General features: G+C 32.3%; 1 protein-coding gene across 1 annotated transcript in view; it reads right to left on the reverse strand.

The window, feature by feature from the left end:
- LOC138125669 (5-hydroxytryptamine receptor-like) overlaps positions 1–12,312 on the reverse strand; it is a 256,405-nt gene that overhangs the window by 165,467 nt on the left and 78,626 nt on the right. The window lies entirely within an intron of this gene.

Genomic DNA, 12,312 nt, shown 5'->3' on the forward strand with positions numbered 1-12,312 from the left:
AAATCACTCAAAAGTCTTTACATCTTGTACAAATTTACCTAACGTGGAGGCTGAAGCTTGAAAGCGAAGTATTATACCACCATCTTTTAAAACGAGGACGATTTGAATAGCGATCAATGCTGTTAATGGAAAGAAGGACATCTAATGGGAATAAAACTTAAAAAATTATAATGGTGTTAGATAATAGAACAAAAAACGAATTAATTGTGTCTAAATTTGTAAGCGTGCTTTCATTTCTCCTAGATTAAAAAATACTAAACAATGTGCTTGTAACACAAGACAGTAACCGTTGTTTGAAACAGTTCCGAACAATCGTTTTTGTAGAAACTTTCATAAAACCCATCTAGCTACCGTCAAGTTTCTTTACATATTTGATTAAAGTGTGAGTAATTTAGCAGTCAACAAAACTTTCATTTAGCATTTCTTTATGAGTTTCAAACAAGTCTAAAATGCGCCTGTCTCGTCTTGCGTAAAAAAATATTTAGCACATGTCCTTCACACTCGCTGATGAACTTATCAAAATTCGATTTTAGCCTTCGTAACGTTGGCGTAAAAATATCTCATTATCTTTTATTTCTGGTAATTTAACAGCCATCCAAGAGATATGTTAATTCGCACACTAATTTTCACTGTCGTTTCCTTTACCGGTTCGCATTCCATTCCGGCGAAAATCGCGCTTTCCTTTAACATGACGTCTTTATACTGATTTCAGCCTAAAATAAATTATTCAGTTAGCGTGGCAACTATGAGAGGAAATCGTTAAGACAAATTACTAAACAAGTAAAACGAGATGGAGTTTTAACAACTTTACGACAAACGCATTACTGTTATTAAAACGAACTTCCGGTGGAATTTCGCCGGAGTTTTTCGATAAATCTAAATGGAAAAGTGCCATTAATGGTTGTGCACGCATCCACCAAACTGTATTCAATTTTCTTTCACACTCAACTTAACATATCAGAAGTTATCGTGGGATGTAAAAGCGCCCTTCATTCTTTCTTCCGTACTTTTGCCGGAATAAATTCGTAAAGACTGGCCTATACATCTTGTAGAAATTATCGTGATGTTCGAAATGCACGAGGATTTGATGCCCGAATGACCCATCCGTTCTTATTAGAAACGAAGCTGAGTTAACTTTCAATATTTCCAGGCTATCCCGAGATGTTCTTGAATCCATTTCCGGCAGAGAAATCTTTCGGTACGCAAGAAACCAAATACGGGCGCTCTAATTAAAACTTGGAAATTTTTATCTGTGGACGCTTTCATGGGGGTTGGCTATTTTATTTAAATTTTCATCGAAAGCTGAAGAAGCATCAAGAACCAAGTTTTGTCATACATCAAAAATTTACTTAACAACCTCCTTTGCCGCTCTATTTTATAATTCAGCACTGCCATTATAATAATTTCTACGAAAATGTTCCCTTTAATTTAAAATTCCTCCACGAAATCATTTGTCGGGAAACGTTCTCGAATAAAATCATTTCCGGTACGCTAATATTAAAATGATATAATTTGTTTGATACCAGAAAAATCAAGCACCTCCTGCTTTCCAAATCTATTCAGAATAAAGCATTTTTGTCAATTTTCAGCCTTTCGCCGATTTCGTACAAATTCACTTTCATTCGTCAAATGTATTTTGATCGTTTTTAAAAACCTCCTCTCTCGATTCTTTTCAGGCTCAATTTTTATTGAATTTTAAAAATTCGATTCCATCCCACGAATTTCTCCTTTATTCCGCAAATTCTAATCTCATTCTTATTACGCTCTCAATGATTTCTCATTTAATCGAAACGTGTTTCATCACACAGATTCGATATAATCGAATTTTATGCGTCTCATACGCGAAAATAGGAAAGAGTGCGATCTACAATTAATAATTAATAAAGCTGAAAATCATATTGTGATGGTACTTACTGAAAAACAATTTTAGAAAAACATTTAAAAACTATTTCAAAGGACATTAAGTGATGTTTATTGGAAAAATGAATTGAATGATATTGGCTAGTTTTAGATTGGGATAATCAGATAATAATGTTCAGTAACATAATTAACTTTTCGATTTTTCCATACAACAACACAAAAGAACATAAACCGAATCTAATGCGAAATCGTAAATATTAATTAAACCAGTTCCAGCTAAAAAAAAAATGAAGAACATCCTATTTAGCAAATGTTCTGCAAAAAAATGAAAAATTAGTTACAAAACTTTAATAGAAAAATTTGTTAACAAAGTTTTGAATGGTTTAAATAAAATGGTTGGATGTCTGCTAAATAGCAAAGCATCAAAATTGCATCTGCAAGGACAAAAATAAACTAGGCAAAAATGAATAGGGAATTTTTTCATTTTTAAATTTTTTATAAATATTCTTTAAAATTTGTAATGAAATGTGTTAGAAATATACATATTAATATACACATTAAATGTAATGATTCAAGTACCTGTAACTTTTTAAATTTATCTAGCGTTTAAGAATACGTGGGAGGATTGGGGCAATTATTTTGCATTCCAAGAAAAATTGTAGAATTCCCTATTCATTTTTGCCTAGTTTATTAATTATTTAGAGTTTTGTGTTGACAACAAATTTGAGTCTCTCTAGCAAGGAAAGTACTGAATCCTAAAACCTACGCAATGTTTCTTTATTTTGTAGTTCATAGCAAAATTTAAACCCTCACAAAATAGAAGCTAATTGACATAACCCTGACGAACGTGAAATGCAGAAAGTAATACGTTATTCAGTTATAACTTAATACCTTTTTTTTCTATGAAATCTGGACACTCCTGATATTATTGACAATCCCGTGAAAATTCCTTTTTGTATAATTAATAAGCTTAAAATTATTCATTTTTTTTAAATCAAGTTATGAATGAGTAACGTATTACTGGCTGCATTTAACGTTCGTCAGGGTCGGAAAGTTATCAGTCTGCATAAGCTGTTGAAATGTATATTTAAGAATTGAAACCACCTCCAAAAATGCCACACCACACGTTAACACTAAATCGTCTTTGGACACTTTCTTCCACGACAACATGATTATTATTTCTCTCCACCACCCGGCGACACGGCAATTTTGCCGGACTACATACACTATTACGGATATTACTATCAAGTATTAGTGCAGTGCTAATCAATATAATTACCATATTAAATTATTACCTTTACTCTTGTACAGGGTGATTTACGAGGAATAATGAGCCCGACGGAATAGAAAATGCAACCCGCAATTCATCAGGAGAAAAACCCGGACATTTACCGCTTCGATGTCCGGCTTTTTGTTGCAATGTATTGTGGGTTGCATTTTCTATTCCGTCGGGATCATTATTCCTCGTAAATCACCCTGTATATCTTGCTCATTTGATTTTTAAATTTTATACATTACTATGTTTATAAATAACAAACAATTACGTGAATTAGAGTAAATTTCTCATAAAAACTGATCAAAATATTGTGAGGAAAATGTTAAAGACATGAAGTTCCAAAAGTAAAATGTGATCGATCAAAGTGGTTGGATGAGTAGTCAAGGTAAGTCTAATGTCAAGTAGGTATGATGCCGAACAAAGAAGGAAACAAAAATTTTCCTTTGGAATAGTTCGTGCTCCCATCGGTTCTAGAATGCAGTGTTCACTTTAAAAATGAATTAAAACAACAAAATACTTTGCAAATAAAACATTTATCCAAAATGTAAAATTTCCCCATTATTGTTTACTTCTTTCCTAAAACGACGTAAATAGTTTTCAGTAGTTTTGTGTTTTTTTTTTTGTGATTATTTTAAATTTAACGCTTCTAACAGTAAGTAGGTAACTATTGTTGAAGCAAAGGGAAGAGAAACTTGTTAGAGCAAAGTACCTTAAAAATAAGATAAGAACGTTCAGTTTTGTTTCTCAGAGATACCTACTCGTAATTTTAATGGGATTTTTGATCATATCGTAAATGGGCCTTATATCCAGCGGGCGACATGAAAAGAAAATCCTTCGTACTCTGCAGATTTAGACCGTAGGAAGATTCCGTTTAAATTTTCTCCTGAGAGTCTAAATAAGTTGACCATGCAAATAACTATAAATCACACAATTTGTGCTTGGAAAATTAATCTTTGATTAACTATTTATTTCGTTAATTTGTTTCTTTGTTAAGTTTTGGTCTACAACTTACGGCTAACTTCATTTATGCGAAAACTACAATTTAAATCCTTGAGAAAGAGCTTCCTGATTTTCATCATCTTTTGAACCAAGATCAATTTAAAGACAATTATTATTATTATTTTATAATTATTTCACAGGTCTGAGGAATATGTAACGGGTGACTATTAAAATTTTCACTAAGGGTTGGCTATGGATCATTCTTTGTTTTCCGTTGCACCTTAGACACTGACAAGTTTGACATTTCAATAAATGTTTTTTCTCTTAATTTGGTTATGTTTTTCAATTGTGCTGACTGACATTTGTCGTACGTTCTTGCGTGTGTCTAAAGTAACAGAAAAAATAAAAACTCGTTCAAAGCCAACTCCAAATGAAAATTTTAATAGTCACCCGTTAGATAGTAATAGATTGCGAAACAATCGATTTTCGTTTTACCCACCATTTTTTGGTGTTTTTTCCTCACAAATTCTCCCACCATTAAAATATGTAGGTACGCTATTTCAATATTCAAAACAGTGTGAACTGTTTCGATCGTACACGTACACTTTTGTAAACATTTTCACCAACTTGAAGGTGTACAGTTTCAAACAAAATAATTCCTACACACAGTATTTATAGCGGATTATAAATTGGCCAAATATTTGCCGCCTCGTAGATCAGGTAATAATTTTGACTTTCCTCTGTTTCACAACTGATTAAGTCAAATATACAATCAACTTATTTAATTCGTTTTCAAATTGCAGAGAAACATTAAGGAAAGGATACTCGGCACATGTGTAAGGCTGATTTTATTGTATTTCCAGACAAAATAAGCTGTGGACGAAAACTGAAAAGCACTCAGAATTTTATCAATGTCAACCGATCTTCAGAAGGCTAGACTTAAAAAGACCACTAACTTCATTGTTGCAGCAAACTGCATCGATTGACAGTAAAATTGCCCGCTTTTTTGTTCTAGGTGCACTCAGAACTGTTCAAGATTAAATTCAGTTATTTTATCGATAGCGGAGCACGGAACAATTTCAGAAAAATTGAATACGACGTTTATTCACATGATGCTCGAAAAACGGAATAATAAAATTCACTATTAGGTTTATTTTGTTCCCATATATGCACGATATTGCCCCATTTTATAAAAATTCAATATCTTTCAAACATGTATTTTCTATGAAAGGAACGTAACTGTTGTCGAACATCGACATCCAAAAAACCGGTTGTACAATATTTATTTGGTTGCTCAGCGACGATCAGACTTAACGGAGTAATGACATTTTTTTTCCAAACGAGATCAAAGTAATATAGGTATTTTGTGAGTGTGGTGGTACGAAATTTGACTGGGTATTTTCCAAGAATAGCATATAGCGGAAAGCTCGTTCAGTTTTGCTTCTGTCCATTACCTCGCTTTGCTCGAACGCTAAAGCCTGTTGCTGCGGAAGTTGCATAAATGCGCAGATCAAGAACAATTTATGCGATTTATACACGAACATATCTAAAAGCTGGAAACGTTTAAACGGAGAGAGAAACCAATTTACATTGAGATTCACCAATTAAAAACGTTGCCAGTCCTCATGAAAGTTAATAACAATTTAATTTTTCATGAAAAATATGTGATTCAGTTGAGGATAGCTTGGTATAGCAAAGTTGAAATTAAAATTTAAAAAAGATTGATCTACATTATTTCTCTAAGTAGGTAAAGGGTTTGTCAATAGAATTTTCTAAAAAAATGTTATTCTCAAATCATAAATTTGATTTATTACTTATTCCAAATTTTGTCACTAACTATATCTTATATTCACTTATAATAAAAAAAACATTCCTTGATTTCGAATATTTTTAAATTCCATTAACGGAAAAGTGACCGGTTTGGTCTTCTTTAAACCAAGAGTGGTGGATATAAAATGATAAATAAGTAAATAACTAAAAAATGTCCATACAGAGAACCTTAACCGACCCCCCCATGTAGGTACATGTGCTAAAAGAATTTTTCAAAATATTTTTAAAATCATATTGTTAATAGAATTTGCCAGAAAGCTACTATACCATACTTAAACGGTTTTTTAGGTATAACATGCACACAAATTTGCGTATATCTCAATAACAGCTGATCCTGATCCTCCTGTGACGAAAATTTTGCAAAAGGAAAACTTTATACCCATGCTGAATAAGTTATCGTGAACGAGAAGCAAAAATTATCGTAAACGAAAGAAAATTGCGTAGATAAATTTCTACAGAAGTTATTACCAAAGAAAAAATTGAGTATTACTTCCATAATCCCTTATCCGATTGGCACGAAAATCAACACGCCTGGAGTTCTTACTGAGAAAAACATTTTGCATAAAGAAAAATTCAAATCGGTCAATTTTTGCAAAAGTTGCGTTGTATTTATTTTATTTAAGTCTTGGGGAAAGTACAATCGGGATTTATGACTTTATCCAGAACACGAGATTTTGATCCCGTCACCATACTTTGATTTCCTTACGGAACATGGAACTAATATAATTTAATTTAAAATAAGTATCGAACAGTTAGATTTATTCTACTCGATAATAGGTAATTAAGACTAAATATAACGGGTGTTTTTTTAAATTTGGCGTCGAAGTTGGCGTTGAAAAGTCGATTGTGAACGCACCACCGGATTACAACTCTGATCAGCTGTTTCAGTCTAACCTCACTTTTTCCGTGCTTCTAATTTGCAGTTGCAGTCTTTTTTAAGACGAGTGGTTCATTCACAATCGACTTTTCAACGCCAATTTTAAAAAACACTCTTTAGCATTATAAAGTCTCTTAAGACGCAGCGAAGAACGTGTTAATTTTGAGAAAGAGTTATTTAAAATAAGGTAAGGTATGTAATTAATAATAAGCTTATGACAGTCTGATATGAATCTACTAAAATTTTCACCTTACTTATTTCGCTCACCCATTTTCCTCATTCAGTACACTCGTAAGATAAAGGCAACTTCCAAACTTTTGTTGACATTTAGTACTTTCTTAATGTCTTTATTATTATGATGTATGTCTCACTTGCTCAATCTTACTTCTCTACTTCAAAACTCGATTAAGTATATTAAATCCACACATCAGGTCCTAACTACAAAGATATTTAATCCTTTTTAATATTATCTAATATTTTTCCTTCAATCTCTGTACAAGATTTCTAATGCAACTGTACATAAATGTAAATTTAAATTTGCTTCACACTACTTCAATGCGCTATGACACAAAGAAGAACTGCCTCCCCATAGAAAACAGGCATGTCCCGACAGCAGGAGAGACACCAAGATGACTAAAATAAATTTTCCTGTAGCTCACATAACCGAGTTATAAAGTTTTCAATTCCACCAATCCCAGTAGCTCGTCCTCAGGTATTACTAAAAAATCGGAGATGTTGCTACACAGCAAAATAATTATTGATATAGCAACAATCAGCGAAAAGTTGACTTGAAATTTTGACGCAAAATTACGGTTATCCTACCTTGATGGTGCTCAACCCTGATTGGTCAAGTTTAGGAGGTTTTTTCTCGTTTATCGCTTGAGATAGAACTTTTTTTATTTAAAATTAAGATAATCACATTTACCCAAATATGTACTGCCTTTTTCCTCTGGGAGGTAGTTCTGACACACCTGTATATTAGAATTATTAGAAATTAAAATTATTTTTTCTCAAATTGTGAGTCCTCAAGAACTAGTACCCAAACTAGGGCACCTATGCACCCATTCACTAATTAAAAAGTAATGTTGGAAGAGTTAGCCCCTAGTTAGCGTTGATTTAAATGTGAGCAGTATGACAACTTGTGCTACACATCTTTGAAAATTTGATATTATTAGGGAGTGGTTGTACTGTTTGTATAGAGTAAAGTGGTCAAAAAGAAAATAAATCAGAGCAGGCGCTGCAAATAATCAGTCATGTCACGCCACTGGTAACCAGATTTTTCGGTGATATGTCAAAAAAACAGTTTTAAAGCAACGGTGTTGTTGTTAACCTTGAAAAAAAAAATTCGATTTCAGCAACGTTTACGAACATTTCCTGTAATTGTAAACAATAATTATCCCAGAATAAGTGGTAAAATGAGTTTTACCATTGAAGATAAGGCATTAATTATTAATAATTAATTAACAATATCGTTATCGAGAGGTAGGCAACCAATAAAACGACTGCGTATAGCATGTATACACATGTTTACGCTTAAGCTAAGACAGACGTTTCGATAAAACAAAAGATCAGGTGTAACTCTTGAATTGCTTTCTTGTTGATGAATGATGACTATGTATTACTCTAAGCACTGATTCTAATTTTATATTAAGTTTTTTTTTCCTCCTTTTTCTCCTTTACTTATTTCCTATATTTGGGTGCAAACCTATTGAAAATAAATCATTAGATTTTCTGAACATTATTGTTATTATTATTTTATTTAATATGGGTACCACGCAAACAAATATAACGTTTAATGAAAATTAGTATAAAGTTTATTGTAAGTTATAAATTTTTCTATAAAAGATGCCGGTTGACAATTTAACAACTACTAATGTTGAACTTGTTCTTGGAAAAATTACTGAATAGGGAGATTTATGAAGTTATGTATAAAAAAGATCAATAACTTTCACACGCTGCCATAAAAAAATACTGCGTTTGGCCTTTAAAAGGAAAAGATCGAAGGTCAAAGACAAAGAAAAATCTGGGAGACCCGTTATCGTGTCCATTTTATAAAACAGTGACGTCGTAAATGATCTGATTTTATATGATCGACAAGTTGGGCTTAAATATATAATAATTATAATGGATGACTCAAAGCAAGCTAAAACTCTGATGTGCTCGTTATTAGTCGAGTTATGGGAGAAACTTGACAAAAAATTTAGAGGCAAAGGGGTGCTGTTTCGTACAATAATGCTTTCGCTCGGAAGGAAATAATTGCCTGCAAAAAATTCATCAAATATTATTCATATTATCTAACTCCTTATTTACCAAATCTAATTCCCTCAGATTACTTTCATTACTTACTTCCAAAACTTAATACAGGGTTATTATAAATGATTGTAGTCCAAGTAGGCGGAAAAACTGAATGTAAAATTTATGGTTGCCGCTCAATGTAAAAAAACAGTAAAATAATGTGAATAAGTGAGTACACACTGTTCACACACAGGAGTTAAATTGGGTGCAAAACAATTTAATATTTTTGGACTTAATCGTTAATTTAAAAAAATAAATAAAATCACCGCACTTTTCACCTAAAAAATGACAATGACAGTAAAGCAAAGTAGATAAAATATTATACTATTAATGATCTAATTTGTTGAAATCCGTTATAATACTTCAATATAAATGTATCCAGTGGTCAAGAAAATTTGTAATTCAGTAAGCTTCGGGAATGAAATTTTATGACTTATGCAAATTGTAATTTTTTGACGACTGTACACATGTTTACATGAAACTTCATCAAAGAACTTCGTAACCTTACTTTCTTGCAACAACATTTTGTACTTATACAGTGAGTTTTTTAAGACTGGCCATAGGATTTTACATGCTAATTTTTCAACCCCCTGTTAACTTTTGTTCTTATGAAAATATGTATTCAACCCAGTTTTGTAGTAAAGTTGTGGGATATGATAATGTATTGAAACAATTTTAATTTAATAACCAGAAGCAAGGAATAAACTAGCAAAAAGACGTTTTTTATTTATTGTTATTAAGTAACAAACTAACTAACTAAATGACTAGATAACGTTAATGTTTAATCTAAAAACAGCCCTAGGCTTTGTAATTTTCATAAAAATACAAGTTAATTACAAATGTCAAGTGAAATTTTAGCCTACTGAAAATTTAAAATTAAAGCTAACGGAATTCAAAAAACATCTTTTTTCTAGCTTATTCCTTGCTTCTGGCTATTAAATTGAAATTGCTTCAATACATTATCATATTCATAAATTCCACAACTTTACTACAAAACTGGGTTAAATATTTTCATGAGAGCAAAAGTTAACAAGGAGTTGAAAAATTAGCAGGTAGAGTAAAAACACTTTAAGGAGAACACGTTGAGCCATCCAAATCTGTCACTGATGTTGTGTCCACTGGCGAATCATTAGCGTTCTGAAATGAGGGCATGGTAAATACGAGTTTATTTTAATTATTATGATATATTCAGCCTTGGAAAAGAAGAAAAGAACTGATTTTAATGTAATAGAAAACAACCCAGAAATCACGAAACACAACGAAACGAATACTGCCAATGGAATTCACAAAAGAGCACTAACGTACGCCGCTGACGCAGCATGGCCGGACAACGGTTCGTACTTTCCTACCCCTAATTTTGAAAAATGGACTCGACTAACGTATTCCGTCTACTGCGCAACTTTATTGGTGTGTTCTCCTTTAAGTGTTTTCACTGTAAAACCCTATGGCCAGTCTTAAAAAAACTCACTGTATGTACATATTGCTTCAATTTAAAAAGCCTTCGTAATATTTTTTTGAAAATTCACGTATGATTTCCATCTTTGCCACTTTTATTTTTTTTATTCATTTCATTTTACAATCATTTGTGCAGTCAAGCTGCAGTTCAATAATCGATATTTCCAAGGCCTTTTTGCATTTGATTAAAAATTATTTTGATCAGATAATAAGCAATAACACAAGAGGTGGTCTGTTGTAAAAATTGAAACAAGAGTATCGCTCCATAATTTGCAATTAAGTTTTAAATCTATTAATGGTTTAATTAATATAATTGTAATTAGTTCCATATATTAACGTCAGTCAATTTCACCGAACATCGGTCATTATTGATCGAAACCAAATTATAATTAATTATTTTGAGTGTGACAAACCTGATCCAGGTTGCCGGACAAAAATTTGATTTCCCGGATTAATTGTATAATCGCGTTTAGAAACCCGAAGCTCACCCATAATTTATAATTAGAGCCGATGATAAATTACGTGTGGCTTGTCACAGAATATTTCCGAAAAGTCCTGGAATTAAAAATAATTGGTGGGAACGTAGGGCAGCGATTAGCTTCTCTGGTAGTCGCGTCACGCGAACGCAACCTTTATTACATTAAAATCTTGTCTGGGTTGTAAATAAAATTTATTATTTGTGTGAACGGTTCAGAGAGTTATTATTTTTAACAAACCACAACGAGCGGCTGGGTCAGTGAGTGGTAATAGCGTCGCAGTCGGAGTCGGTCGTGAGGGCAGCAGTAACGGCGCCCAAAGGACTCCCTTGTAAGTAACCGCAAAACCACCCGTCCTTTGGCAGCCGATGTGCAATCCCTTTTTCCACCACCGACTTCATCTCTTTCTTTATTACAACCTCGGCCGTGACTCGCCCAGGCCGTACCATTAAATCAACTTCATATGGTGTACAAAAAGGTGACAACGATAAAAGTTAATCCCGTTCATTAACGCTAACGCTAATGTCACCCTTCTTCACCGTTTTGCCGAAGGCGCATTTTATGTCATAGCTCAGTTGTTATAGCGTTTAAATGAAAAATTTTTCAGACCTCACTCAGCAAATTTTGCTGATTTACAATGTTTCCTTTCTTTATTTGCTACTCCGGTACTTTAACTTAATTAATACCGCATAAAAATAAATACAAAGAGTAAAGTTTTAATCGATGATGCCAATCAAAGTTTGAAAAAAATAATTCCGATGTGCTCTGCGGTTAAAATTAAAAAAATCTTCTGGTATTGTTGCTTTTCTTCGAAATTTATTTTATTATTGTTATTTTTCAGCATTTTATATTAAATGTTTCAACACGTCAGTGAAGCAAATTATTTTCTCGATACAAAGAAATAATCAAGAATACTTCCTGGAGCGCATGTGTGTCGTCGTTGCTCAATCGGTGCCAATGGATTGTGCTAGAAAATTGCATTAGTTTTATGTATTTATTTACACACAGCTTTGTACATACGCTCGCAATATCCATAAATTGTAAAAATTGGATTACTCTTTTACTATTATTTCTGAAAAATATTGTTTCCTCTAACAGTAAGAAATCAATAAATTTTAGAAATATTGCGATAATCTACAAATGCAAAACTATTTTTCGATTAAATATTTTTTATTTTAGTTGCCTACACGAATAGATTTACAAATAATTAAATAAATAAAATTAATTTCAATTGCATTTAATGATGTTACCTACTGTTAATTTATCCCTAAATACTTTTTATTTATTTTTTTTTTAGAGTAATG

This window comes from Tenebrio molitor, chromosome 3, assembly GCF_963966145.1.
Source record: "Tenebrio molitor chromosome 3, icTenMoli1.1, whole genome shotgun sequence".
Classification (NCBI taxonomy): domain Eukaryota; kingdom Metazoa; phylum Arthropoda; class Insecta; order Coleoptera; family Tenebrionidae; genus Tenebrio; species Tenebrio molitor.